This window comes from Mus musculus, chromosome 13 (genome assembly GCF_000001635.26).
Source record: "Mus musculus strain C57BL/6J chromosome 13, GRCm38.p6 C57BL/6J".
NCBI classification, from domain to species: domain Eukaryota; kingdom Metazoa; phylum Chordata; class Mammalia; order Rodentia; family Muridae; genus Mus; species Mus musculus.
In genome coordinates, this window is record NC_000079.6 from 112,763,250 (window position 1) to 112,778,343 (window position 15,094).

At 43.2% G+C, this 15,094-nt stretch overlaps 1 long non-coding RNA gene across 1 annotated transcript in view; it reads left to right on the forward strand.

Moving 5' to 3' along the window:
• Window positions 1-5,389: 5,389 nt before the first annotated feature.
• The window catches only part of Gm41067, a 30,733-nt gene continuing 21,028 nt past the window's right edge, over window positions 5,390-15,094 (forward strand). The window contains exons 1-2 of the long non-coding RNA XR_873969.2: window positions 5,390-6,790; window positions 9,035-10,082. This is a non-coding gene — a long non-coding RNA (predicted gene, 41067). The remainder of the gene's footprint in view (window positions 6,791-9,034; window positions 10,083-15,094) is intronic.

A 15,094-nucleotide genomic window follows, 5' to 3' on the forward strand; every position in this document is an offset into this window, starting at 1 on the left:
AATCAGTAGGAGAGGGTAGGGCCAACACTGTTGCTAACAGGTCCCTAGTGTCCACAGCTGCTGGTCTGTGAACCTCACTTTGAAGAACAAGGTGTGGGTCTGTTACATTCTTTTCAAATAGTAGTATTGTGTAAGTCAGCATTTTTCACAAGTCCAAATTGTGTACTATGAATCATTTGTCCTCATTAGATCCTGGAATACACACACCAGTGGATGCGGGCTAACGACTGACCACAGAGGATTCTCTAGTCCTCTGGCACATCTTCAAATAATGACACACGTCTATGGAAGAAGTCCTCCAAAGGTAAGACTGCCCATTTCAGACCTGCCTTAGTCCTGAGTACTTTTAGCTGGTGTGAGGGTGGGGGAGCAAGGGACTGTACTTAGGGAAATTAATGAAGGAACGGCATTCCCCCGCCAGGGGTCACAACCTTTGGGGCGTGAGGGAAGTAGGAATAAGCCAAATATCTTCAGGCCACTGAATAGACTCACTTGGGAAGAATGTATAATTTATGTCAAAAGATAAGAAGAGAAGTACAACCCTGGGCTAGATTTTCACAGCCCGTAGATACCAGGTTAATTTAGACCTTTATCCATTAGCACAGCACGCAGGCAGGCGACATGACGGCTTCTGAGCAGAGGAAGGGTGTGGCACAGTAACGTCAGAAAAGTAGGTTTCCAGAAGGAAGCAAGCACAGTGTTTAAAAGGCCAAGGGCACATTGAATGAGATCAAGCAGGCGGCATGAAAGCTAACCAGTACAGATGCCAGAGATTGTGTGAAGAGGAAAGTAATAGGTTGGATACACTGGCTCAGACCGCACAGGAGATGGTGGAAGGGTTTCTGATGAGCCTTGTGGGTTTAAGGTCCGTGATGGCAATGTGATTGTACCATTAGCAAAAAATAGGGCCTTTAGGGAACCTGGTGCCTTGACACCATTTCCTTAAGATGAACCACATCCACCCAACCAGCTTTATCCTCTGGCATGGCCCAGAGTCCCATCATCGCAGTGGGAGAGGGAAGGCTCCTTGGGGTCACGTTGCTCTAGTTTCCTGGTTATTAAAACTCTCTCTATCATCTGTGAAGATGGCCCCTGGCCTTACAACCAGCTTCCTAGGAAACAGGGGACACACAGACTTCTGTCCACCACTGCAGCTGTTGTTGAGAAAGCAGCAGATGAGGCAAAGAGAGGGAAACTGACATGTGGGATCAGAGCCAAGAAAGTCCTCAATGAGGCTCCGGTCCTGAGGGTGGTACCATGAATCCTGGCTTTCTGCTTACTGCCAGCATCTTCCCCTTTGTAGAGGCCAGCATCTAACTCTGATTTCATTTGGGCCCACTCTGTTCCACTGGAAGCTTCCTTGCTGGTATCTAAAATTCAACTCACAAATCCTCTGGCTCCGTTGCCTTATAGAGGCCCAGGCGTCCTTAGAATAGCACAGTTATTTGTAGCTAAGGGCAGACCTTTGTACACTCTTGGCATCGTCTTCTAGGGAGAGCTGGTGGGAGCCTGAGAGGAAGAAGCCCAGACACGCCTGTGACATCCCCTCCACAAATCAATCTATTCCATTGTCCTTTTGAGTACTGTGACCTCAGGCCACAATTGTAAGGTGTTTTGGAAAGTTTGGAGCTGTATTCATAGCTCTTGCAAGACAGGCAGGAGACGCTTTAATTAAAGTAAGAGCAACAATGGGAAAGTATTTTGGAAAAGGTAGGTGTGTGCGTGTGTACGTGTGTGTTGAGCCAAGTATCTTCACCAAATTCCAACTGGCATAGATAGCTGCATATGAACATTTTTTTCCTTCTCATTTCTGATTATAGATAGATAACTAAGTAAAAACTTTGGGAACACCCATTCTATTCAGAACACAATATCGGACTGTCCCCCTTTAAAGTTCAAAACAAGCTGCTAATTCCATCAGCCCAATAGCTGGGCATGGCATTCCCTTGTTAACAGCCATCTGTGAGTATAGATTGGCTCTGAGTTAACTCTAAAATTATGTGGTGTTTGATGGCATGATTTATCACAGATTTGCAGTTGACTACAAGATGAAAGTAGGTCTATGACACAAAGCCACCAAGAAAAGGGTGTCTGGGTTCCCTACTTCTGGCTTCTAGGAAAGGCTGTTAGGAGGGAAACCAAATCCTAAGAACACAGTTGAGAACACAGTTGTACCGTCCCCTCTGGCACAGCTTGGTAAGAGATGAATTCTCAGGATAGCTCTGTTTCTACTTGACTATAAAACCTAACTCTATTTTTTTACTTCTCTTTTCAATTACTTGTAGAGCCAGGGAGCCTGATACAGAAGTGAGGGTGGGATAAGAATTATCTAAGAGGATTCTTCAATCACATGCTTGTCTTTGAAAAGTAAGTAACTTCTTCCAAAGAGCTGATTGGTTCAACCACAGCCCACATCAGGAGGAGACCCCAGACCAAATAAATTCCCAATGCTTGCCTAAGGACAAACCCACGGAAGGAGGATGGGGCTCAAGGGGGAACAGATGGGTCCTAATTGTTGCCTGAAGCTGTTTGGTAAGATCTTTTTGGCATAGACTTTATTATTATTATTTTTAAGTCTCTTATCTGTGGAACCAGCTGAGTTTTTTGAAATGTCACTTCCTCTTGGCATCTCCAAGGAGGACTAAAGCTGAGTTTACTGACTGTCCAAACACAAGGTGAAGTGGAGAATGTAGGAAAAGACACTGGGTGACTTGGCCCCAAAAGACCTCTTTCGGTAACTTAGAGTCTGTTTCAGACACGTCCCCCTCCCAGTCACTGGAGTAAAATGGACAGAGGCTGAACAGTCCAGGTAGCTCCAAGCTTTGCACTTACAGTTTGGGATGGTGTCCGTAGTCTTTCAAAATGTCGGATTCTCTAAATATTGATTGACTTATCTTGGTGGGTAGTGTGCTTATTCTCATGTGTGACTGCAGTCACATGTGTGTCATGGCTTGCCTGTGGAGATGAGAGAACAACTTCCCATGTCAGTCCACAGTGAAAGGCACCTTGTTTGAGGTAATGTCTCTGGTTGTTAAACCACTTCACAAGCTAGGTCACCTGGCTCACAGGCTTCGGGGATGTTTCTGTCTCTGCTCCCATCTTCCCTGTAGAACATTGGGGTTATGGGTGCATATTACTGTGTCTGCCTTTGTATGGATTCTGGGGACCCATACACTCAGTCCTTAAACCTTGTGAGGTATTGAATCCTTCCTCTATCTGGATTCTTTAAATTTTATATGGTTAAAAATATTATTGGGGGGTGATATATATATATATCAAGATGGTTGCTGGGAATTGAACTCAGGACCCTGTTGAAGAGCAGCCAGTGCTTTCAACCTCCGAGCCATCTCTCCAGCCCCCTTATATATGTTCTTAAAGTTAAATCTATTGTCATCAAACCACCAACTATTCATTTCTGAACCTTCAGAAACATAGTATGAAATGCTAGGTGCATGTGGCTCTATTCCTAACTGGTGTGCCCTTATCTAACACTAGGTACATGGTACAACCACCAATGATAAACTGTATTGCTATTTCTTTAAATGAAAATTTTTATTGAGATAACACTGAAATAGGCAGACACGTGTGATCCCAGCACTTGGAAGGCTGAGGAAGAAGGATCACTGCAAGGTTGAGGCCAACATGGTCTACATAGCCAGCCTTGGGCCAGACAGTACTACATAGAAAGATCCTGTCTCAAAGACAAACTACAGATAAACAAACGAGAAAATGTAATATACTATGTTCCATGTATTTTTGAGAATTCTATATATGAATACAGTGTAGTTCCTAAAACTTGTGATCATTATTTAACTTAATTAATTAATTAATTAAAATAATTAATTAGTGTGAGTGTGAGAGATGGCTTTAGTCAGTAAGTGTAGACTCTGACGCCATCGCCTACATTTAAATTCCAGTTCTTCCTCCATGCTCTATTATTTATTCATTCGCCTATTGTTGTTAAGGAAATAGGACATGCATTGTCCAGCTGACCCCTAACTCCTGGGCCCAAGTGATCCTCCTGCCTCAGCCTCTGAAATCACAGGGACTACAGAGGCACTCGGTGCTATTCCTGTCTATGATTCGCTGTGATACTTATAAAATCTTTGTGCCATTGCCATTCTTGCTCCCTTTTCATTTTGAGGCAACTGACCTTTGAGGAAATGAAGCATGGTCCGTTTGCCTGAGTTAAACACTAATAGATGCTCAAACTAAGACCCAAAGCCTGTTCTGTCTGTCTTAGCCAAAGGCTAAGGACTGAGACCAGGTCTGTCTTGCCCCAGGCACATGTATTTTTCCACCACAGACATATATATCCATTACAAGCATCCAGTGACGGCATGTCCTGTTATAGTCACTCTGTTTTTTCTCAAATGCACCCTTCTACAGCTTTCTACACAACATAGTTCCTCTTTGTTGGCTTGTTCCCTGGTTGTGCCTGCCAATAGGGACTGCTGGTAAGCAAGACCTTGTTTCTTCCAGTTGCTTTTTGTGTCACTAGAATCAACCCACCACCCTGGCAGTAGCACATCCTTCCAGTAACAATAATGTATTCCAATTTGCATGTTGTCCATCACACTAAACCAACACAACTGCACCCCTGAGTGAGACCAGTACCATCTGACTCTATTCCTCTCTCCTGAACCCTGAGAGGCCAGCAGCCTTCTTACCCTACACCCAATGTTCCCATCTAAGTAATCAGCATCTCTCTCATCATTTCTTCAGCTCTAATGACAATTGTCACTTCCTGAAGCCACTAGTTCTATGACAGCATAATGTTCTCCTTTTGTTTTTCTAGCTCTAGAGACTTGGCAAACAAGTCTTTACATTATCACTATCGTTTGTCTCCTGGTTGTACTCTGGATGACACAGCAGTGAACTTACAACGTGGAAATTTATTTACAAGTCTACCCAACATTGCGTATAAAGTTCTACTCTAGCAAATAGGACCCGTTATGGTATAATTAAGTGGAAAAGGAGAAATTATCATTAAGACAAGATGACTGTATACTAGTATCTTAATGGCATTGTTTGTGACACCAACTCAGAGCCATGTCTCCTCAGTGACAGGAACTTTTCTTTACCTTTCCACTTAATTAATTCCTACCCCATAAAGTTAGACATATGTGACCGGGTGGATATGTAAATTATGTCCTAGAATACATGTGGGTAATTCTTAGTGGATGGAAAAGGAAATTCCAAAGATTCGTATTATTCTGTAGGACATTAGCCAAACTTTTAAATTGAATAGACACTATTCACTTCTTAGAAATTTTAGGTTTGCTAACACAGTGAACACATAGTATTAATTGCTCCTGCTTTCCTTCTTTCTCCTCTTTGTTCCCTCAGTTTTCCTGATCATATCTTATTTTAGTCTTATCATTGATGAACCAATATTGGTACATCTCTGTTAATACTGGTTAATAAACGTATTTATTGGCTCTCTGTGTGCATGCACACTTGTGCCAATAGGAGCACATGTGACCCTGTGAGCATGTGGAAATCGAAGCATTATTCTCAGGAGTTGTTTTTCTCCTTTCCTTGTAGGATTCAGGATAAAACTCAGGCGGTTGAAATTGGTGGCAGGTACATTTACCTGCTTGCTAAGCGATTTCCCCAGCCAAGACCATTCTTTATACTGTAGAGTTTCATGATGTTAACAAAACACACAGTGGCATTGTGTAGAGTGGTTCCACTGGCCTGAAGAATCTATGATTCATGAGCTATCATCTCCACCCTGAATCCTGGCAACCACTGAGCTTTATTTTCTTGTCATTATAGTTTGCCTTTTCTATGATGTCACAGAGCCGAAGTAGAACTATGTAGTCTTCTTAAATGGGCTTCTTTCACTGGGCAATACGCGTCTACGAATCTTCCGTCTGGGGATGTAGCTTGCTGAAGGAGCCCTTGCCTAGTGTGTTTGCAGCTCTGGGTTTGATTCCCATCTCTGCAAAAGTAAATACATAACTCTTCTACGTCTGCATATGCCTCTGTAGTTTGTTTCATTTTCAGGTTGAATTTTATTTCATTGTTTGCACATATAGATGTCAGTTTAGCCATTTAACTATCAAGAGAGATGTTAGTTACATGTAATTTTTGCCTCTCTTAGAGTTACCATTGACTTACACGTGCAGGGTTTTCTATGGAGATGGATTTTTATCTCTTTTAGGTAAACAGGGAGAGAATGTAGCCCAATGTAAGACTGTCTGCCTTGCATGTATAGAAGGCCCTGGGTTTGATCCCAGGCACCACTTAGGCTCACTCCTAGGTATTTACCTAGGGGCATAATTGCTGGATTGTGTGGTAAGAGTATATTTAGCCTTGAAGGGTGTGGTGGTTTGAATGAGAATGGTCCCCATAGTCTCGTATATTTGAATTTTTAGTTCTAGTTGTTAGACTGTTTGTTAAAAACTAGGAGCAGAGGCCTTACAGGAGTATGTGTCACTGGGGTGGATCTTGAGGTTTCAAAAGTTCACACTAGGCCTGGTCCTCCCCTCCTCATCCTCAGATCAGGATGTAAGCTCTTGGCTACTGCTCAGGCTACAACCATGCCCCCACCACATGCCCCCCACAATCCCCCTCACCGTGATGTCATAGACTTTCCTTTAAAAGTTGCCTTGGTGTTGCTGTTCTGTCACAGCAACAGAACATGAGTGAAGATGAAGGGAATTGCTAAATGCTGACTAAAGTGACTGTACAATTTGACTTTCGTTTTTGTAGCTCAATTGGGAGAATATTTGCCCAGCACACGTGAAGTCATGGATTCAATCCCTAGCTCTGCATGCAACAGGTGTGGTGGCACATACCCATAATCCCAGGGAGACATGAGAATCAAAAGTTCAAGGCTATCCTTGGCTATGTAGGGAGTTAAAGGCCAGCCTGGGCTACATGAGACCTGTGTTAAATAATAGAAATACTGATACTAATGATGATGATACATCAATTTTACTGGAATAATCTAGATTCTTTCTTTCAGTGTGTGTGTATGTGTCTGTGTTCATATATGTATGTAGTATGTTTATGTGCATGTACTCTGACTCTTAAATTTTCCTAAAATGTGCAACATCATTAGTTCTGGAACTTAGGCAGAGGGAGTTGGATTTCTGTGAGTTGGAGTCCAGCTTGATCTACATAGTGAGTTGTAGGACAGCCAGAGCTACATAATATCAAAACTCTGTCTCAAGTATATACACACATGCATGAAAGGTACTCTAACTCATCTGCCATAGGGAGAAAAATTTTGTCATCTCTAATCCTGTTGATACCTTGGCAGTGGCCCTAAGATTTCCTGAGAGTCAACTCACACACACGCTGGCTCAACCTCCCTTTTAAATGCTAATATTTTACAATTACAAAGAGAATCCAGAGTACATTCCAGTGAAGTGACCAGCAGACTCATTTACAAAGCATTCAACATGGAAGCCAGTCACCAGGATAAATGCTAAATCACCCTGGCACGAAGCCAACAAAAGTAAGACTTCAAGCCACGCCCTCTTTTGTTATGTATTTAAACAACTGCTGTGGCCAAGGGAGAAAATTGAGACCAACCCTGTACAACTAGGTCTCAGGCTTATCTCCAAGAAATAAGATCCTCTTTGGTTTTGAGGTCCACAGGCTGACTTCTGACACTGCCCAGAACTTGCAGAGGCCGGGCAGTGGGGGTAGAATTACCATCTGGTAGGAGGTTGTGCGTGTTTTGAATGTCAAGGGCACTCCTGGGCTCGCTGTAAGCCTCCTTCCGATTTGTACATTTGTTGAACTGAAGCCTGCTTCCTTGGAGTGTTAAGTTATTCCAGACCACAAATAGAATGATTTGCTCTTCCCACCTCCCTAAAGGTGGGGCCACAGGACAGAGTCGACTAATGTACAGGTCCCAATGTAGCACACACACACACACAGTCGATTAATGTACAGGTCCCAATATAAACACCCCTTCTCTAAACCAGTCCAGAGATTTTGAAAGGCTTTGGTTCTTGAGGGGTGGGGCGGGAGTCAGATTGTGTCAGCTGCAGTCTTGCTCCTGTTTTGTGATTAAAAGAAAAGGTGTGTGGGGATGTGGCTCAGTAGCGCAGTGCTTGCCTAGCATGTACAAGCTTAAAATTTGATCCCTGGCAGAGAGAGAGAGAGAGAGAGAGAGAGAGAGAGAGAGAGAGAGAGAGAGAGAGAGAGAGAGAGAGAGAATATGCATACTCATTTCTTCCTTCCACATTCTGTGAAGTTCCGAAAAATAACAAGGATCCCTCAGCTTGCCTCATTGGTGGAAATGCCTGGTTGGAACATTCCTTTGGCCACTTTAGCTGAAAACTGCATACCTAGGAGACTGAAGCATCCCTGCTCCAGCCTCCTGTCTCAGAACTGACTGAAAACTGTCTCCAAAGATAGGACGACTCTGTGAAAAAAAAAAAAAAAAAAAAAAAAAAGCCCCCAGAGAAAACAGCACGAAACCACACCTGATCCCACACGGAGGCTTGCCAGAGCCCAAACAGGACCGCGTTGGTAGCATCATCCCTGCCCCCCTCGGGGGTGGGATGGGGGTGGGGAGGACTCTTTCTTTTTCTTTCTTTTTTTTTTTTTTTCCCAGAACTGCTTGTTTCTGTCTCAATCACATCCAAGGACATCTAGATGATCCCTTTGGCTGTCAGAAAACAGTTTTGAGCACGACACACCGTAGAAGCCTTCTCCATCCAAACTTGGGTTCTAGTCACTGGAAAAACCTCTCTAGGGAAGACGGAAAAGCTGAGCCACCCGTTTCTGTCTGGGACAGCTTTGCTCCCGGCCCCTTTTCCTGCATCAGCTTTTACTTAATGGGTTGTTTTATTTGGCAATGACCAAGCAAGGAAACCAAGGATATTAATAATGATAATCGACATTTGAACTTCCTGGGTACGACGTGTACTTTGTGCCCAAGTGCTGAATAGATTTTTTTGTTTAAAAAAAAAATTGTACATGCATGGATGAGACTAAAAACTGTCACAGACTTAAATAATATTTTTGTCTTTGTGCCATTTGAACCAACTCTTCTTTCTTTTCCTAGCTTTGGTCCTTGGAAAGGTTCGAGGTCCCAAAGCAACGTTATTTATGCCGGCTGCAACCCTTGCCACGAAGCCTTGAGGCATCCCAATTACTAATTCAACGGCGGGGAGCTGAAGCAATCCGGTGATTTTCCATCAATAAGATGGTTTCCATCAGCAAAACCCCATGGGGAATGATAGGGCTACTCGGTGACTCGAGCGCAGATATCATCATAAATCTGATTTTTTTTTCTTTCTTTCTGCTTTTTGCAAAGGAAACCCCACCTGCTGGTGTGTGGGTTATTGACACAGCAGCCCTTTTGGTTCTAGTGCCAATTCTTCCTGAATTAGAAGGGAAATCCAAGGGGAGGCCATAAGTGCGAGGAAACAGAGGGCCTGCAAGAAGTGGTTCACTTTAACTCATTGTGATCTGTGCAGTTCAAGTCCTGGGGCATCACAAACCTACAGCAAATATTTGCTGGGCACACTAAAGTCTGCCCACAAGACAATTTATCAGGAAACAATCCCTGAGGTGGAGAACCAATGCCCACATTTATTTATTTATTTATTTATTTGTTTGTTTGTTTGTTTGTTTGTTTGGCATGGGAATGGTCTACATTTCTGAGAAAAACTAAGCCGTGAGAACTTCTACGAAGTGAGCTGATACCGTGGGGATGAGAACACACGAGCCTGAGACTCTAACGCTCCCGACGGGCTCTGGCCTGGAGTCGGTCCCACGTGCTGACACTTCTTACAAACCAATGGAGAAACTGCTCCCTTAGGAGTGAGTATCCCTAAGAAGAATTTTCAGTGTCGGTGGTGTGTATGAATAGCACCGTAGTGACCACACATTCTGTGGAAATCCCCAGTGAAAGCATCTTATGCATTTGCCTTCCGAGCCTTGAAACTTTTCCCCCAGTCATTTGGCCTTTTAAAGCTTCCTGAGCCTCCCCATTCTGTTTCCTGCGCTCTGAAATTTTTTACTGGTGATTAGAAAGCGTGAAGCTAGATCCTGCCAACACCCCAGGAGAAAATCGAAGGTGATCTGAGAACCATCCAGACCATGCTTAGGTATGTAAGTCACCCCTAAACACTCCTGCCCTTCTCGCCTGCTTTGTCTCCTTTTTTGGGTACAAAGTATGATACCCACACAGAGCCTAGTTTGTTGAAGCAATAGTAATTTTTTTAAAACTTTCACAATTCCCTGATGGAGAAACAACTATTGGAATCATACATTAGTGTATTTCTCTTTAGCTATTTTTTCTGTGCTGATAAGTTAGTATGTTATAATCATGTTCATTATGAATTATGTTATGTTATAATGTGTGTTAAGCCAGCATGATCACTATAAACAATTCACACACAGAAATGAATAAAGGATAAACATCTCCTAGAATCTGAATCCTGGAGATAATTATTGAGGCAGTTTTACCTATGTTAATCAGTTGCATTCATTATCTTGATAGAAGTATCTGTGTCAGTTATATTCCTATTACATATTAGATACACTTACTTGATTTTCTACCAAGTGGCTTATATTATATACTCTATTCTATAATTTCTTTTATTCACACTATGACAACAGAACCAGATATCCTTTCAAGTTCACCTATGTGTAATGATTCTGCTTTCAAAATGACTACCCAGCATTTCATGGAATGAAGATACTATACCTTTTAAAGTGTAAGCCCTACTGGGAGTTGCTATTTCTAGTTTTTTGCAGCTATGAATGGTGCAATAGACATCTGATGTATTTGTCTTTGCATGCCTGTCTGGGAAGCAGAGCTACTAGATCTAATATGTGAGCGTGCATGTTTTCACGTGAGTGTGATGGTTACATCATATTTAATTGTGTCCTCCCACTAGTTCCATGAAATATTATATGATTTAATGGTACCACAATAATATTGCAGATTCAATTTAATAGTTACATGGTCTCCCTCTAAGGGACAAGGACTCATGCTGAGTCATATAAATATGACCAACACTGTATGGGAGACAATAGTCTCTCACTGTTTTCACCACTAGCAGCTGGCCTTAACCACATCTTGGGTGGAATTTGATGTGTTTCTAGAATATCTTGATCAAGGAGAAAAAGATATGTAAGTGATTTTTGTGGGAAAACTGCATTATGTTTATAAAGGGAGGCAAAAGGTTCCGTAATTTTGCAAAGAAAATAAACCAATATTTCAAAGGTGAAAAATGATATCCTGGACTGGTCATGTGACCCACAGTAGAGGTAGGAGAATTGAGAATTCAAAGTTATCCTCAGCTATGCAGTGAATTCAAGGCTAGCCTGGGCTATGTGAGAACCTGTGCCTCCAAAACAACACAACATTATCTCCTGATGGCAGACAACACAGGTTGTATACTTCTGTGAAGTTTTCTTTTTCTTCTTTTTGAGACAAGGTCTCATTACAAAGGCCAGGATGAACTTGAATTTGTGAATGATCTTGAATCTGCCTCAACCTTTGGAATGCTACAACTATGGATGTACTATACAAAGACCACCTTGCCTGGCCTTTTTGAAAATCTTGTTTTAAAAAATGATCATGTCATGGGCTGGAGACACAGTTCAGTGGTAGAGCATGCTTGAAGTCCTGGGTTCGATTCGCTCCACTGGGGGTTGGGTGAAGGAACTAAATCATATTGTCATGTGACAGGGCCTGAGTGTAGCTCAGAGATAAAGTCACTGTTAAGTATGCACCAGGGCTTGGGTTTGACCCCCAACATCACAATCAACCAATAAAGATAGTAAGGAGGAGAGAAGGTGTCACCCAGGGCAAGAGAATGGTTCTAGATAAACCATTTCATTGGTTCATAGTCTGGTAGCCTAGGCCTATAATCCCAGTAGATACACAGAGGCTCAGGCAGGAAGATTACAAATTCAAGACCTGCCCGGACCAAAAAGTGAATTCAAAGTCAGCCTGCGTAACTTAATGAGACCTGTATTAAAATAAAGAAATAAACATTTTTTTAAAGACTGAGTATTTCTAAATGATAGAGTGCTTACCTAGTATATAGTCAGTCCTCGCATCTACAAAAATAAATAAAATAAATAAACTTAAAAAGCAGTTAATCTAAGGAAACCAAAACATTGTCTGACCACATTGTTTGGGAGCCTGCTTTCTCATCATGTTATTAAAATATATAATGGTCCAGGACAAACGATGGCTTCATACCATCGAAGGCAAGTAACCGTATAGCTAACATGCAGACCAATGAGCATTTACATGTGTGTCTTTAAGCTGCATTAGATTACACCTCAGTCAAGAATGTAGGTTACCCCTAGATCAAGGACTTGCTTTCAGAAACAGTCACGTGTTTTTATCATTTGTTTCATGTAGAGAGGCTAATGGTCTAAAATCCAGGGTAATCAAAAATGATAACAGAGAATCCTTTTCAAAATAAAGGCTCAGGAACTGCAGTTAGGGCCTTCTGTAGGTCAATGCAAATGTGGTGGCGCACGCCTTTAATCCCAGCACTCGGGAGGCAGAGGAAGGAGGATTTCTGAGTTCAAGGCCAGCCTGGTCTACAAAGTGAGTTCCAGGACAGCCAGGGCTATACAAAGAAACCCTGTCTCAAAAGACAAAAAAAAAAAGAGTTCCGCTTCCGTGAACTAAAGAACGTGTAAGCCTGCGGTGCCCGGCAGTGTTGCTCGTGACAGGCCTGAAGCCATCTGGGTTTATCTCAGGTGCATGCTTCAGTCTTTTTCCTGATCTGTAGCAGAGATGCTGATCACTGCAAGCCATTTCCTTCTCCGCTTCCAGGAAACCTGGCCAAGAAGAGGCCCGGTCATGTGTCTGGAAGGCAATAGGAGAAGGTGTGGTGTCCTCCCTTTCTCGTGCCCTGCCCGGTTCTGGGCTACAACAGTGTGTTAATTGAGGTTTCTGCTTCTGTCTGACAAGCCCATGCTCTTGCTCCCAGTGGCCCCTGGTTTTTATGCTGTCACCTCTGCCCTGCAGCCTAAACTGGAAATCCCTCCCTCCCTGCTGCTCCTTGTGTTTGTGGTGATGTAACATAACCTTCCTATCTCAGTTATCCCATCAGCCGCACCACTGTCTTCCTTCACTAAATTCCCTCTTTTCTAATAGTTCTTTTCCTTGTTAGAGACTCAACCCGAGGATTCCGAATCAGGTCCAGTCTCTCTTGAGGCAGGAGGGCCTGGCAAGCACAGGGCAGGCAGGACTGAAGTCATGAATAGAGCCACTGGTTTGTGTCTTAGGGAATCGTCGAATGCAATCTAGGCTTTGAAGCTCATACATGTGATTGCAGCACTAGAGAGGCTGATGCAAAAGGACAGTGAGCTTGAGGCTAGCCTGGACTACACAGTGAGTTCTAGGCCATCCTGAGCTATAGTGTGGAACCTTGGAAAGGAGGAAAGAAAGGGAGAGGGAAAGAGAGAGAGAGGGAGAGATGGGAGGGAGAGAGAGAATGGAAGAGGGAGGGAAAGAGATCAATGTTCATGTGTACATAGAAGCTTGTTACTGTCTCATAGGACAACAGAGGTATGAAGCCTTCTGGAATCCATATTATATGGCCATAGTATATGCTGGAGTGAACAGTATGTAGTAACTTATTAATAAGCACCTATCAGAAATTCATTTGATTAGATTTAGGGGAGATATTTTTTACCCTACCTATGAATATTTCTGTTACAAAAAAAAAAAAAAGTAGGGAATGAGAGCAGCTCCCCACCCCAAGCTTATTAAATTGTATTGTTTGGCACACAGATGTATAACGTTAGGAATCCCTCGACCTCAAACATATTAGGCAAACATTTTACTACTAAGCTACGGCCGCCAGCACCAGTCTACAATTCTCTTGAACTGAATTAAATCTTCATGGAATTAAATCAGATGTTTAAAACCAGGAAGCCAGGCCTATGAAATAAAGCTATGAGCCAGAGGTGATGATTCAGAAGAGAGCATCTCAGCTCACAGGATGCTGAGGCAGAGCTAGCAGGGTTCAGGGGTAGCCTGTGCTATGCAAGTAAGGGAAATGCGAGCCGGAGCCACAGGGGCCTCAGCTGTCGGAATTCCATAGTGGAAAAGGCAGGTAATAGAGAAAAAATATCAATATAAAGTACTCATGGTAGGAATGGCACAGTATGAATACATTGGACTCTATGTGCTGGTGTCTAAGGAAGCTGGGCAGACCCGGTCCTCATAATGCTGAGATATGACATTCCAGTGTACATCATAGAAGTGTGTTCTTGTGATCACCAGAACACAGTAGCCCCAAGCCCGGAAGCTACTCCCGTTCCCCTAAACAAGAAACTGTAAATACCCTGTAGCATATTCCCAGAGAGGAAAACTTTGCAGAAGTGAGAATGGACGACCCCAACACCCCATGCAACTTGGCTGCGTCTGCGAAGCTATTCTGGGTGAAGGAAAAGACAATCTAGTCGCAGCGATACGAAGGTATCTTGCTGATACTCAATACCAACCACAGAATCCCACTGATTTTCATTTCAAATGCATGAAACTTTTGTTGGTAGCTGGATACGGCAACACACGCACGTAAATGCACATACCCGGAAGGAAGGCTGGGGCGGGAAGGTCACGAGTTCTAGGCTAGTCTAGGCTACACGGCAAGACCCTATCTCAAACTGACAAAAATTAACTTGTTATCCTTTATAGTCACGGATCTCCTGAGGACCAGAGGGTTGCTTAAATGGCATTATGGTCTAGATCTTGAATGTGCCCTAATGTCAGGGTTTGAAGGCTTGGGCAGTGGGTCTCACACAGTGAGACGTTGTAGGAAAAACTCAGGTCATGGCTGGGCTGGGCAAGGTGGGTCATACCTTTAACCCCAGTCCTTGGGAAGTAGAACAGGGGGCTCTCTGTGGGCTTGAGGCCAGCCCGCTCTACACAGCAACCTCCAAGGATGATAGAAGATAGAAGCTGGTTAGTTAGGGCAGGGGTCTCCAAGCAGCAGTTCTGGTAATTACCTTGCTGGAGGCCAGGAATGCCAGAATAGGGTCCCAGCTCTCCCTCCTCCTTATCTCCTTGCCTAAGGGCTCTTCTCCATTATGTAAATGAAGGTAAGGAAGGCACCTGGACACCTACCTAAGTGAGTCA